Here is a 13,500-nt window from a genome sequence, read left to right on the forward strand (position 1 = left end):
TAAACTAATTACACCTAATCTAATAGCCCTATCAAAATAAAAAAAAGCCCCCCCAAAATAAAAAAACCCTAGCCTAAACTAAACTACCAATAGCCCTTAACCCCTCAATGACTGAGGACATGCAGGGTACGTCCTCTAAAAAAAGACAGTTAACGCCTGAGGACGTACCCTGCACGTCCTCAGTCTCGAAAGCAGCTGGAAGCGATCCTGTTTGCTTCCAGCTGCTTTCCGGTTATTGCAGTGATGCCTCGATATGGAGGCATCCTGCAATAACCCTGCATGGCCATCCGATGCAGAGAGAGACACTCTGTGGCCCTCTCTGCACCGGACATCGATGGCCGGTATCGTTGCTGGGTGGGAGCCGACGTGGGAGGCGGGTCGGCGGCCATCGATGGGCCGTGTGATGTGGAGGGGGGTGGGATTGGAAGCGGGACTGCTGGGGGTGCGCACGGATGCGCGCACGTGCACGGGGGTGGCGGGCGGGCGCATGCACGGGGCGGGAGCGGGTGGGAACAGTTACACTACAGAAAAAAAAATTGTGGAAAAAAATCAGAAAGGGGCTATTTAAAAATAATCTAAGGGATCTGGGAGGGGTGGGGGGGGAGCTACACTACAGAAAAGGGAAAAAAATTTAAAAAAATTCTTAACTGGGTACTGGCAGACAGCTGCCAGTACCCAAGATGGCGCCCATTACGGTAGAGGGGGAGGGTTAGAAAATTGTTCGGTGGGGGATCAGTGAGGTTGGGGACTAAGGGGGATCCTACAAAACAGTATATGTAAATATGCTATAAAAAAAACAAAAACCCCAAATATACCTTTTATTTTAGTACTGGCAGACTTTCTGCCAGTACTTAAGATGGTGAGGACAATTGTGGGGTGGGGGAGGGAAGAGAGCTGATTGGGAGGGATCATGGGGTCTGATGTTTCAGGTGGGAGGCTGATCTCTACCCTAAAGCTAAAATTAACCCTGCAAGCTCCCTACAAGCTACCTAATTAACCCCTTCACTGCTATCCATAATACACGTGTGGTGTGCAGCGGCATTTAGCAACACCAAAGCCATATATGTCTGCTATTTCTGAACAAAGGGGATCCCAGAGAAGTATTTACAACCATTTGTGCCATAATTGCACAAGCTTTTTGTAAATGATTTCAGTAAGAAACCTAAAACTATTTGATCGCATTTGGCGTTGAAATGGTGGCATGGAATATACCAAAATGGGGCTAGATCAATACTTTGGGTTGTTTACTACACTACACGAAAGCTAAAATTACCCCAAAAATCTCCCTACATGCTCCCTAATTAACCCCTTCACTGCTGGGCATAATACATAATACCAAAAAGCAATGCCAAACCCATATATATCTGCTATTTCTTAACAAAGGGGATCCCAGAGAATAATTTACAACCATTTATGCCATAATTGCACAAGCTGTTTGTAAATAATTTCAGTGAGAAACCGAAAGTTTGTGAAAAAATTTGTGAAAAAGTTAACAATTTTTTGTATTTGATCGCATTCGGTGGTGAAATGGTGGCATGAAATATACCAAAATGGGCCTAGATCAATACTTTGGGATGTCTTCTAAAAAAAATATATACATGTCAAGGGATATTTAGGGATTCCTGAAAGATATCAGTGTCCCAATGTAACTAGCGCTAATTTTGAAAAAAAGTGGTTTGGAAATATCAAAGTGCTACTTGTATTTATTGCCCTATAAGTTGCAACAAAAGCAAAGAACATGTAGACATTGGGTATTTCTAAACTCAGGACAAAATTTAGAAACTATTTAGCATTGGTATTTTATGGTGGTTGTAGATGTGCAACAGATTTTGGGGGTCAAAGTTAGAAAAAGTGTGTTTTTTTTCATTTCTTCTTCATATTTTATATTGTTCTTTATAGTAAATTATAAGATATGATGAAAATAATGGTATCTTTATAAAGTCCATTTAATGGCGAGAAAAAAAACGGTATATAATATGTGTGGGTACAGTAAATGAGTAAGAGGAAAATTACAGCTAAACACAAACACAAAAAAATGTAAAAATAGCCTTGGTCCTAAACGGACAGAAAATGGAAAAGTGCTGTGGTCATTGCCCCAAAGAAGTCAGCTCTTTTACCTGTAAAAAAAATACAAACCCTCCAATCCTTCCGCATCTGTGACACAGCCCTTTCGTGGCTCTCTTCCTACCTGTCAAACCGTACCTTCAGTGTAGCCTTCTCTGGGGCCTCCTCTGCCTCGTCACCACTTTCTGTCAGAGTACCGCAAGGCTCTGTCCTTGGTCCCCTTCTCTTCTAAATCTAGATTCCCTAATAAAGTCCCACGGTTTCAAATATAATTTGTATGCTGACGACACCCAAATCTACTTCTCTGCACCAGACCTATCTCCTTCCTTGCTAACCCGTGTCACTAACTGTCTTTCTCACATCTCTTCCTGGATGTCCTCTCACTACCTCAAGCTAAATCTCTCCAAATCTGAGCTCCTCATTTTCCCCCCTTCTTCCAAAATCTCTACCCCCAATCTCTCTATAACTGTCGACAACTCCATCATTATCCCTACCCTGCATGCCCGATGTCTCAGGGTCACATTTGACTCAGATCTTTCTTATACTCCTCACATTCAGTCCTTGGCTAAAGCCTGCCGCTTCCACCTTAAAAACATCTCTAAAATTAGACACTTCCTTACACAAGACACAACTAAGATTTTAATCCACTCTTTCATTCTTTCTAGCATTGATTACTGCAACTATGTCCTCTCTGGTCTCCCCACCTGCCGCCTAGCTCCTTTACAATCCATAATGAATGCCTCTGCCAAACTCATCTTCCTTACACGTCGCTCTTCATCTGCTGCTCCTCTCTGCCAATCCCTTCACTGGCTTCCTCTTGATTCTAGGATCAAACACAAAATTCTCACTCTGACATCAGCCAATAGGATTTTTTCAACCTTAATTCCGATTGGCTGATAGAATTCTATAATAGACGTCACTTAAAAGAACTTTCATTTGTCAGGAGTCATCGTAAGAAGAGGATGCTCTGCGCCGGATGTCTTGAATCTTGCTAGATAGGCCATTGAAAAAAGACTTTACGCAAATTGCGTAAGTTAATTTGCGGTACGGCTAAAAAAGTGTGCGGGACAGCTGTACCTACAAGACTCAGCGGTAGTGAAAAGGCAGCGTTATGAGCCTTAACGCTGCTTTTTTTAATCATAACGCAAAACTCGTAATCTAGCCATTGTTTTTTTTATTAATATCTATAGAGAAATAATTTAACTAATTAGTGCCACTAACATATAGTGTTTTTTTCTATAGGCAGTGTCATTTTCCTGTTCCTCACTGCTACATTCTTTCTACCATTTGGATTGGATGATTTTCCTCCATACACAGATATGTCCATAGCTTCGCAATCATAACCTCTGTCATAAAGAAGTGGCACCAAGCATGTTTTGTGTCTCTCCTTTGGTAAAAGCTATCTTGAAAGAAGGCTGCTGTATTCTTAAATATAGAAGCCTTCAGCATCTTGTGTACCTTTCTTAACCACTGCTATTCAAGAGCACTTTGTTTTTTTATTTCACCAGCCTCAGGGCTTTAGTCCAAAGTATCCCCCTAGCAGGTAATAGTATTAATTTTTCATTAGCCATATAAAGAATATTGTTACTCAATTTCCAACCACAGAGTATTAATAACCTCTTATACCAGACACATATAGAGCAGTATTAACCCTTTGACATGCACAGACAGAGCAGTGATAACCCCTTACCATCTTTATATAGAGTAATGTTAATAACTCTTTGTTAGACACATATAAAATAGTCATAATCTGTTGGGAGCCATATATACAGTAGTAATACCCACTTGCTAGTGCAGTACTAAACTGTTCAACCACATACTGAGTAGTATTCACCACTTGCAATCTATGTTTTGATTAGTTAAACCCATTATCAGCCTCAAATATTGTAGCAAGCCCCATATAGAGCATTATTAACCTTTTGTGAGTCACATGCTAGGCAATATTGAACTTTTTGTAGAGCACTTACAAAGTATTAACCCTTTATCAGCCAAGTATACAGGGTATTAACCCAATATATCACCTTACCTCATCCAGGGAGTCTTTCAGGTGTTTTGTAGGTAGGAGGTAAATGATGCCTCTATATCCTCCCTACCTTTAAAACATACGTTAAAACTGTCTGCAAAATTGTTCTTGGTCCAGTGTAGTGAAACAATACCATGCATGAGATACATTGTAGTCATCCCTTAACTACCAAAGAGATTGGTCATAAAGCAGCATGCCAAAAAGTGGCTAATAGTAAAATGAAAAATAATATGTAGAGAGCTGAGCAAGGTAGCATGCTTCTGAGTCAACCCACAAGATTAGTAACCCCTAAATCTTGCTGCCATAGGTACATACCATGCCTTGCATGCCTAAGTAGTCATAGCCACTTGACTCAGCAGAAGGCAGAACACTGTTATTTAAGGCAGAGCTAAAAGATGGACAATTTGTTGTTATGGTGAAAAGTAGTATCTAGAAGCAATTATGTCCAATTTGACACACTGATGTACTTAGTGTAATATCAACTTTTCAATAATATAATAATTGGTTGGCAAAGAATACATTCATCATACGGTATATAAAGCTTTTTTTGTTCATATTACGTTTGTTATCTAGAGTTTGATGCAGATAAAGGTAATTTGAACATTTTCTTAGTGTAGTGTTATACTTTTGAAGCTGCAGGTGTTCCCAGGAGACAATAAACTGAGATGTCACTAACTGCGCAAACATAGGCTAAAAAAACAGCCGTAATGTGCTTTTTAATGAGCAATTTCACACCTTTATTGCACACAGAGTAGCTTCTGTTTTCATTCCACTCATATAATCCAAGGATCCAACAGTTTATTGATGTTACTCATTCTCTTGCCTCGTAAATCATAAAAACAAGTGAGTGTAAAACCCCCCCCCATCTTGTTATGTCTGCATATAACTGAGCACTCATAGCTTCGTTCATGTGACTTTTTTTTCTAGATTATTACCAAGATTAGTTACCAGCATTTGTGATATCCTGGACGGACTGGGTGAAACATAACTAGCGGACAAAAGATTTATGTGAAGAAAACACCTGTAATATGTCGTCAGCTATATACCCAAAATAAACACAGTAAAAAAAGCATGTGTATGCTAGTTTATATATACATAAGTTTCTTAAAAAAAACATCTATTCATACATACACACACAATAGATTTGTAAAAAACAAAGATACAGTTCTTGCTATTTAAACCTTACAGAAAAAAAACTTGATGTGTAGTGCTAAATTATTTCTAATCAAAATCCAAATCCTCTGTTGTTTAATTCATACTTGACTGGAATGTAGTATAAAATGCTATACTTTTCTTCAGTGATGTCATGGTAAGTCATGATGTCATACATTTAGCTCTAAACAAAGAGCAGTTGCTGAGTTCTGAGAATAAACTTTGCTAACATGGATTGATGGATTTGGAAGGACCATTAAAGTTATATTTTATGATCACATCCAACCTCTTGAAAATGATTTTCTTAATTGTTAGGTAGCTTCAACTGGTTTGTTCAGTTGAATAACAAATTAAAAACCTTGTTTTTATTGAATAGTTTAAACAGTCTAATAAAATAAATATTCCAGATTAAAGTGACATGGCACTTAAAATAAAACTTTTAATAGTACCAGTAACATAGTAGATGAGGTTGAAAGAAGACATTAATTCCAAGTTATATTGATTCTACTTGTTTTACAAAAAAGAAGCTGCCAATTGAACTGACATTAGTACAATTAGAAAACACAATCAATCATATCACTGAATTCTGTTTTAGCCAGAAATGCATCTAAGCTATGTTTAAGGGAATTGGCCTTCACTACCTCCTTAGGCAAGGAGTTTTACAATTTGATTGCTCTGACAGTGAAAACAACTTTACATTGTTGGAAATTAAATCTCCTCTCCTCTAGCCTTAATGTGTGACCTCTTGTCACAAACAATTGCCTTGGGATACACTTTCATTCAACAAAAGAAAAAGAAACTTCCAATGATCTTATATTATCAAATGTGCCCCTTACGCTTTGTATCCTTTGTTGATACATAGCTCTTTTCCATGAGAGAATATTTAGATAAACTCAAGAACATGCACGTTTCATGAGAATAAGAACAATATGGCAGCTACCACACAATGTCAATATCCTGCTTAAAGGGACAGTAAACACCTTTGGCGAGATTATGAGTTTTGCGTTAGAGGCTATGCGGTGCTAACGAGCAGTTTTTTCTCACCGCTCACTTACCTGCATCGCTGGTATTACGGATTTTTACAAACCCGGCGTTAAAAGACAAAAAGTGAGCGTAGAGCAAAATTTTGCTACATACCGCACTCCAATACCAGCGCTGCTTAAGTCAGCGGTGAGCTGGTCGTATGTGCTCCTGCACGATTTCCCCATAGGAATCAACGGGGGAGAGCCGGCTGAGAAAAAAGTCTAACACCTGCCAAAAAGCAGCGTAAAGCTCAGTAACGAAGCCCCATTGATTCCTATGGGGAAACACATTTTATGTTTACACCTAACACCCTAACATGAACCCTGAGTCTAAACACCCCTAATCTTACACTTATTAACCCCTAATCTGCCACCTCCGACATCGCCGACACCTACATTATATTTATTAACCCCTTATCTGCTGCTCCGGACATCGCTGCCACCTACATTATACTTAGTAACCCCTAATCTGCTGCCCCCAACATCGCCGATAACTACATTATTTTTATTAACCCCTAATCTGACGCCCCCGACATCGTCGCCACCTACCTACACTTATTAATGCCTAATCTACCGCTCCGGACATCGCCGCCACTATAATAAACATATTAACCCCTAAACCACCGCACTCCCGCCTCACAAACATTAGTTTAATATTATTAACCCCTAATCTGCCGTCCCTAACATCACAGCCACCTACCTACATTTATTAACCCTAATCTGCCGCCCCCAACGTCGCCGCCATTATACTAAATGTATTAACCCCTAAACCTAAGTCTAACCCTAACCCTAACACCTCCTAACTTAAATATAATTTAAATAAATCTAAATAAAAATTAATATTATTACCTAAATTATTCTTTTTTAAAACTAAATATTTACCTATAAAATAAACCCTAAGCTAGCTACAATATAACTAATAATTACATTGTAGCTGTCTTACACTAACACCTAACCTTACACTACAATTAAATAAATTAACTAAATTAAAAACAATTAAATAAATTAAATTAAATTAGCTAAATCACAAAAAAAACACAAAATTACAGTAAATAAAATACAAACTACAGATCTTTAAACTAATTACACCTAATCTAATAGCCCTATCAAAATAAAAAAAAGCCCCCCCAAATAAAAAAGCTTCTAGCCTAAACTAAACTTAAAAGGGCCTTTTGCGGGGCATTGCCCCAAAGTAATCAGCTCTTTTACCTGTAAAAAAAAATCCAAACACCCCCAACAGTAAAACCCACCACCCACACAACCAACCCCCCAAATAAAATACTATCTAAAAAAAACTAAGCTCCCCATTGCCCTGAAAAGGGCATTTGGATGGGCATTGCCCTTAAAAGGGCAGTTAGCTCTTTTGCGGCCCAAACCCTAATCTAAAAAATAAAACCCACCCAATACACCCTTAAAAAAACCTAACACTAACCCCCTGAAGACCAACTTACTGTTCTGAAGACCGGACATCCATCCTCAAGGAAGCGGCAGAAGTCTTCATCCAACCCGGGCCGAAGTCCTTAACGAAGCTAGGAGAAGTCTTTATCCAAGCCGGGCGAAGTGGTCCTCCAGACGGGCAGAAGTCTTCATCCAGACGGCATCTTCTATCTTCATCCATCCGCCGCAGAGCCGCTCCATCTTCAAGACATCCGATACGGAGCATCCTCTTCATCCAGAGTCTTCTTACTGAATGACGGTTCCTTTAATTGACGTCATCCAAGATGGCGTCTATTAGATTCTGATTGGCTGATAGAATTCTATCAGCCAATCGGAATTAAGGTAGAAAAAATCCTTAATTAATTAATTAATCCTTGGGAATAATTTAGTTAATGATCGGAATTTTATTTAGATTTATTTAAATTATATTTAAGTTTGGGGTGTTAGGGTTAGACTTAGGTTTAGGGGTTAATAAATTTAGAATAGTGGCGGCAATGTTGGGGGCTGCAGATTAGGGGTTAATAAGTGTAGGTAGGTTGTGGCGACATTGGGGGAGCAGATTAGGGGTTAATAAAAATAATGTAGGTGTCGGCGATGTTGGGGGCATCAGATTAGGGGTTAATAAGTATAATGTAGGTAGCGGCGATGTCCGGAGCGGCAGATTAGGGGTTAATAAATGTAGGTAGGTGACGGCGATGTTAGGGGCGGCAGATTAGGGGTTAATAATATTTAACTAGTGTTTGCGAGGCGGGAGTGCGGCGGTTTAGGGGTTAATATGTTTATTCTAGTGGTTGCGATGTCCGGAGCGGCAGATTAGGGGTTAAACATTTATTATAGTGTTAGCGATGCGGGAGGGCCTCGGTTTAGGGGTTAATAGGTAGTTTATGGGTGTTAGTGTACTTTTTAGAACTTTAGTTATGAGTTTTATGCTACGGCGTTGTACCATAAAACTCTTAACTACTGATTTTTAAATGCGTTAGGACTCTTGACGGGGTAGGGTGTACCGCTCACTTTTTAGCCTCCCAGGACAGACTCGTAATACCGGCGCTATGGAAGTCCCATAGAAAAAAGGGTTTACAAAGTTTGCGTAAGTCGTTTTGCTGTAAGGCCAAAAAAGTGTACGGTGCCCCTAAACCTGCAAGACTCGTAATAGCAGCGGTAGTGAAAAAGCAGCGTTTGGACCAGCGTTTTTCAGCCTAACGCACAACTCGTAATCTAGCCGCTTGTTATTACAATATTTTAATATTTTCACTTAGTCTTTTAATGGATTAACATATCAGCATAATATTTACTATATTAGAACAGATTAACACCAGATCAATGGTAAAACTCCATCCATTACTTTTCTTATTTGGATGAACCAATTTGGACTAGAGTCTGGTGAGGACAGGGCTTGCCACTGTCATTATATTAACAAAGTCTCCATTGTTTGGCTTCATTATAAAAAGATGAGACAACAAATTGTGAATTAGGGAAATGTGGTAAGGTTAAAGGGACAGTCTATACCAGAATTTTTTATTGTTTTAAAAGATAGATAACCCCTTTATTACCCATTCCCCAGTTTTGCATAATCAACACAGTTATATAAATACACTTTTTACCTCAGGGTTTACCTTGTATCTAAGCCTCTGCAAACGGCCCACTTATTTCAGTTCTTTTGACAGACATGCATTTTAGCCAATCAGTGCTGGTTCCTAGGAACTCCACGTGCGTGAGCACAATGTTATCTATATGACACACATGCACTAACACCCTCTAGTGGTCAAAAACTGTCAAAATGCCCAGAGAGAAGAGGCGGCCTTCAAGGGCTTAGAAATTAGAATATGAACCTCCTATGTTTAACTTCCAACTATGAATACCAAAAGAACAAAGCAAAATTGGTGATAAAAGTAAATTGGAATTTTTTTAAAATGACATGCCCTATCTGAATAATTAAAGTTTATTTTGGACTAGAGTGTCCCTTTAAGCTTGTGAAGCCTGCCTTGTGCTCCTTCAGTTTTCAAGCCTTTAATTGCCATCAAAATAAATAAAGAATGTATATTGTAAAGTTGTTTTACAATGCATAACTAGGCATTTTATATTACAACCACAAAGCGTACTGTGCCTTTAAGATCCATGCACACTCTGGAGCCTACCTAAGTATTCTGTTATGCAAACAGGCTAAGCTAGAACAAAAGAGACCTCAAGAAATAAATACAGGTATATTTGATAATATAATTTATTTGGACATTTTCTACTATTATGCACTAACTCCCAGGGGCCCATTTATCAAAGGGCTTGAGGACCTGATCCGACACTGCGGATCAGGTCCGCAAGACCTCGCTAAATGCGGAGAGCAATACGCTCTCCACATTTAACATTGCACCAGCAGCTCACAAGAGCTGCTGGTGCAACGCCGCCCCCTGCTGACTCGCGGCCAATCGGCCGCCAGCAGGGAGCTGTCAATCAACCCGATCGTATTTGATCTGGTTGATTTCCGGCGATTCCTGTCCGCCTGCTCAGAGCAGGCGGACAGGGTTATGGAGCAGCAGTCTTTAGACCACTGCTTCATAAGTTGTGTTTCTGGCGAGTCTGAAGACTCGCCAGAAACACGGCCCTTCAAGCTCCGTACGGAGCTTGATAAATGGGCCTGCTAGACTACAAGTTTTGCACTATAAAGGGTGCAAAACGAACGCAACAAAAGTTGCATAATTTCACCCTCCATAGCGCTGCCATTACGAGTTTTTGAAAAGCTGGCTTGTGCGTGCGATATGGTTGCGTTGAGCTCCATACCGCACAAAATACAAGAGCTGCTTTGACAAGCTCATGCATGCTTTCCCCATAGACATCAATGGGGAGAGAGTATTAGAAAAAACCATAACACCTAACTCCCTAACATAAACCCCTAGTCTAAACACCCCTAATCTGCTGCCCCCGACATCGCTAACACCTACATAATGTTATTAAACCCTAATCTGCCGCTTCCGATATTGCCGCCACTATAATATATTTATTAACCCATATTCCCCCGCACCCCAACATCGCCCACACTATAATAAAAATATTAACCCATATTCCGCCGCTCCCTGAGATTGCCGCCACTAAATAAAGTTAGTAACCAGAAAACCTCTGGCCTCCCACATCACTACCACTAAATAAACCTATTAACCCCTAAGCCGCTAGCCCCCCACATAGCAACAACCTAAATTAAACTATATCAACCCCTAAACCTAACCGTAACCCTAAACCTATCCCTAACCGTAACCCTAAACTTATCACCCCCTAACTTTAACATAATAAAATAGACCTAAATTAAAGTTACAATTATTAACTAAATAATACCTATTTAAAACTAAATACAAACTTATCTGTGAAATAAAAATAAAACCTAAGCTAGCTACAATATAACTAATAATTATATGGTAGCTAGCTTAGGTTTTTGTTTCACAGGCAAGTTTGTATTTATTTTAACTAGGTAGGCTAGTTAGTAAATAGTTATTAACTATTAACAACTGCCTAGTTAAAATAAATACAAAATTACCTGTGAAATAAAAGTAAAACCTAAGCTGTCTTACACTAAAATCTAACATTACAAAAAAACAACTAACATTACAAAAAATAAAAATCACTAAAATTACAAAAAATAAAAAAACTACCATTACAAAAAATAACAAACAAAATTATCCAAAACAATGCAAAATATTCCTGTTCTAATACCCTGTTTTAAAAAAAACCCCACCCCAAAATAAAAAACCCTAATCTATAATAAACTACGAAGGGCCCTTAACAGGGCCTTTTGTAGGCCCTTAAAATGGCCTTTTGTAGGGCATTGCCCTAAAGAAATCAACTCTTTTGCTACAAAAGAAAAACAAACCCCCATAATAGTATACAAACCCCCATCCGCCTCCCCCACAAAATAAAAATAAAGTTAAACGTAATCTACCCATTGCCCTTAAAAGGGCATTCAGCTCTTGTGCTGCCCATTAAAAATAAAAAAATGGCTATTTAAAAAAAAAAAAACACCCCAAAAAGAAAAAAAGATTACACAAAATAACAAACAAATTATTCAAAATAATAAAAATTATTCCTATTCTAATACTCTGTTTTATAAAAAACACCCCAAAATAAAAGTACCCTAATCTATAATAAACTACCAATAGCCCTTAAAATGGCCTTTTGTAGGGCATTGCCCTAAAGAAATCAGCTCTTTTTCTAAAAAATAAAAACAAACACCCCCTAACATTATAAACCACCACCCCCCCCAACCCACAAAAACTAACTAAAAAAACTAATCTACCCATTGCCCTGAAAAGGGCATTTTATGGGCATTGCTCTTAAAATGTCATTCAGCTCTTTTAAGACAAGCCCTAATCTAAAAAAAAAAAACCCACCCAAAAAAACCTTAACAAAACCTAACACTAACCCCTCTTTAGGTACTCACAGTTGCTGAAGTCCAGCGGAACAATCTTCATCCCAGCGGCTCCATCTTCATCCAGATGGCTCCATCTTCATCCATCGAGGGACCGGTATCTTCTTCATCCCTGCGGAGGTGGAGCAGTCGATGCGCGGAGGCGGAAGTCCAGAAGAAGTTCCAAGGCGGAGGTCCAGGCGAAGGTCCAAGGCGGAGCTCCAGGCGGAGGTTCATCGATCAAACATATAGGTCCTCTTCATGCGATCGTCCGCTGCACACTGTGGATTCAAATACAAGGTACCCTTTTTATATTGGGGGTACCATTGCATTCCCATTGGCTGAAACATTTAAATCAGCCAATAGGAATTAGGGCTGCTAAAATCCTATTGGCTGTTCAAATCAGCCAATAGGATTTAAGCAGCTCTCATTCCGATTGGCTGATTTGAATTTTTTAGACAATAGGAATGCAATGGTACCCCTAGTATAAAAATGGTACCTTGCATTTGAATCCTCAGTGTGTGGCGGACGATCACATGAAGAGGATCTCCACGTTGGATCAATGGACCTCCGCTTGGACCTTCGCCTGGACCTCCGCCTCCGTGCAGGGACCGCTCTGCCTCCACAGGGATGAAGAAGATGCCGGTCTCTCGATGGATGAAGATGGAGCCGCCTGGATGAAGATGGAGCCGCTGGGATGAATATCGTTCAAGCCAGACTTCAGCAACTGTGAGTACCTAAAGAGGGGTTAGTGTTTTTTTAAGGTTTTTTTGGGTGTTTTTTTTTTTAGATTAGGGTTTGGGCTTGTCTTAAAAGAGTGGAATGTCCTTTTAAGGGCAAGAAAAAAGAACTAAATGCCCATACAAATGCCCTTTTCAGAGCAATGGGTAGATTAGTTTTTTTTTTAGAGTTAGGTTTTTTATTTTGGGTGGTTGGTTGGGTGGTGGGTTTTACTGTTGGGGGGTCTTTGTATTTTTTTACAGAGAAAAGAGCTGATTTCTTTAGGGCAATGCCCTACAAAAGGCCCTTTTAAGGGCTGTTGGTAGTTTATTGTAGGCTACGTTTTTTTTTTTGGGGGGGGGGCTTTTTATTTTGATAGGACTATTAGATTAGGTGTAATTGTTTTTATTTTGGATAATTTCGTTTGTTTTTTTTGTAATTTAGTATTTTTATTTTTTTTTAACTGTAGATTTAATTTTTTTAGTAGTTTTAGGTTTTTTTAATGAGTAATTTAATTTATTTAATTGATAGTTATTTTAATTTTAGTCTAATAGTAATGCTAGTTTAATTTATAGTTTAAACTTAGGCACCTAGATTACGAGTTGTGCGTTAGGCTTAAAAAGCAGCGTTGGCCGGTCCCAACGCTGCTTTTTAACGCCCGCTGGTATTACGAGTCTTGAAATGACAGGCTCACC

The sequence above is a fragment of the Bombina bombina genome, chromosome 8 (genome assembly GCF_027579735.1).
Source record: "Bombina bombina isolate aBomBom1 chromosome 8, aBomBom1.pri, whole genome shotgun sequence".
NCBI classification, from domain to species: Eukaryota; Metazoa; Chordata; class Amphibia; order Anura; family Bombinatoridae; genus Bombina; species Bombina bombina.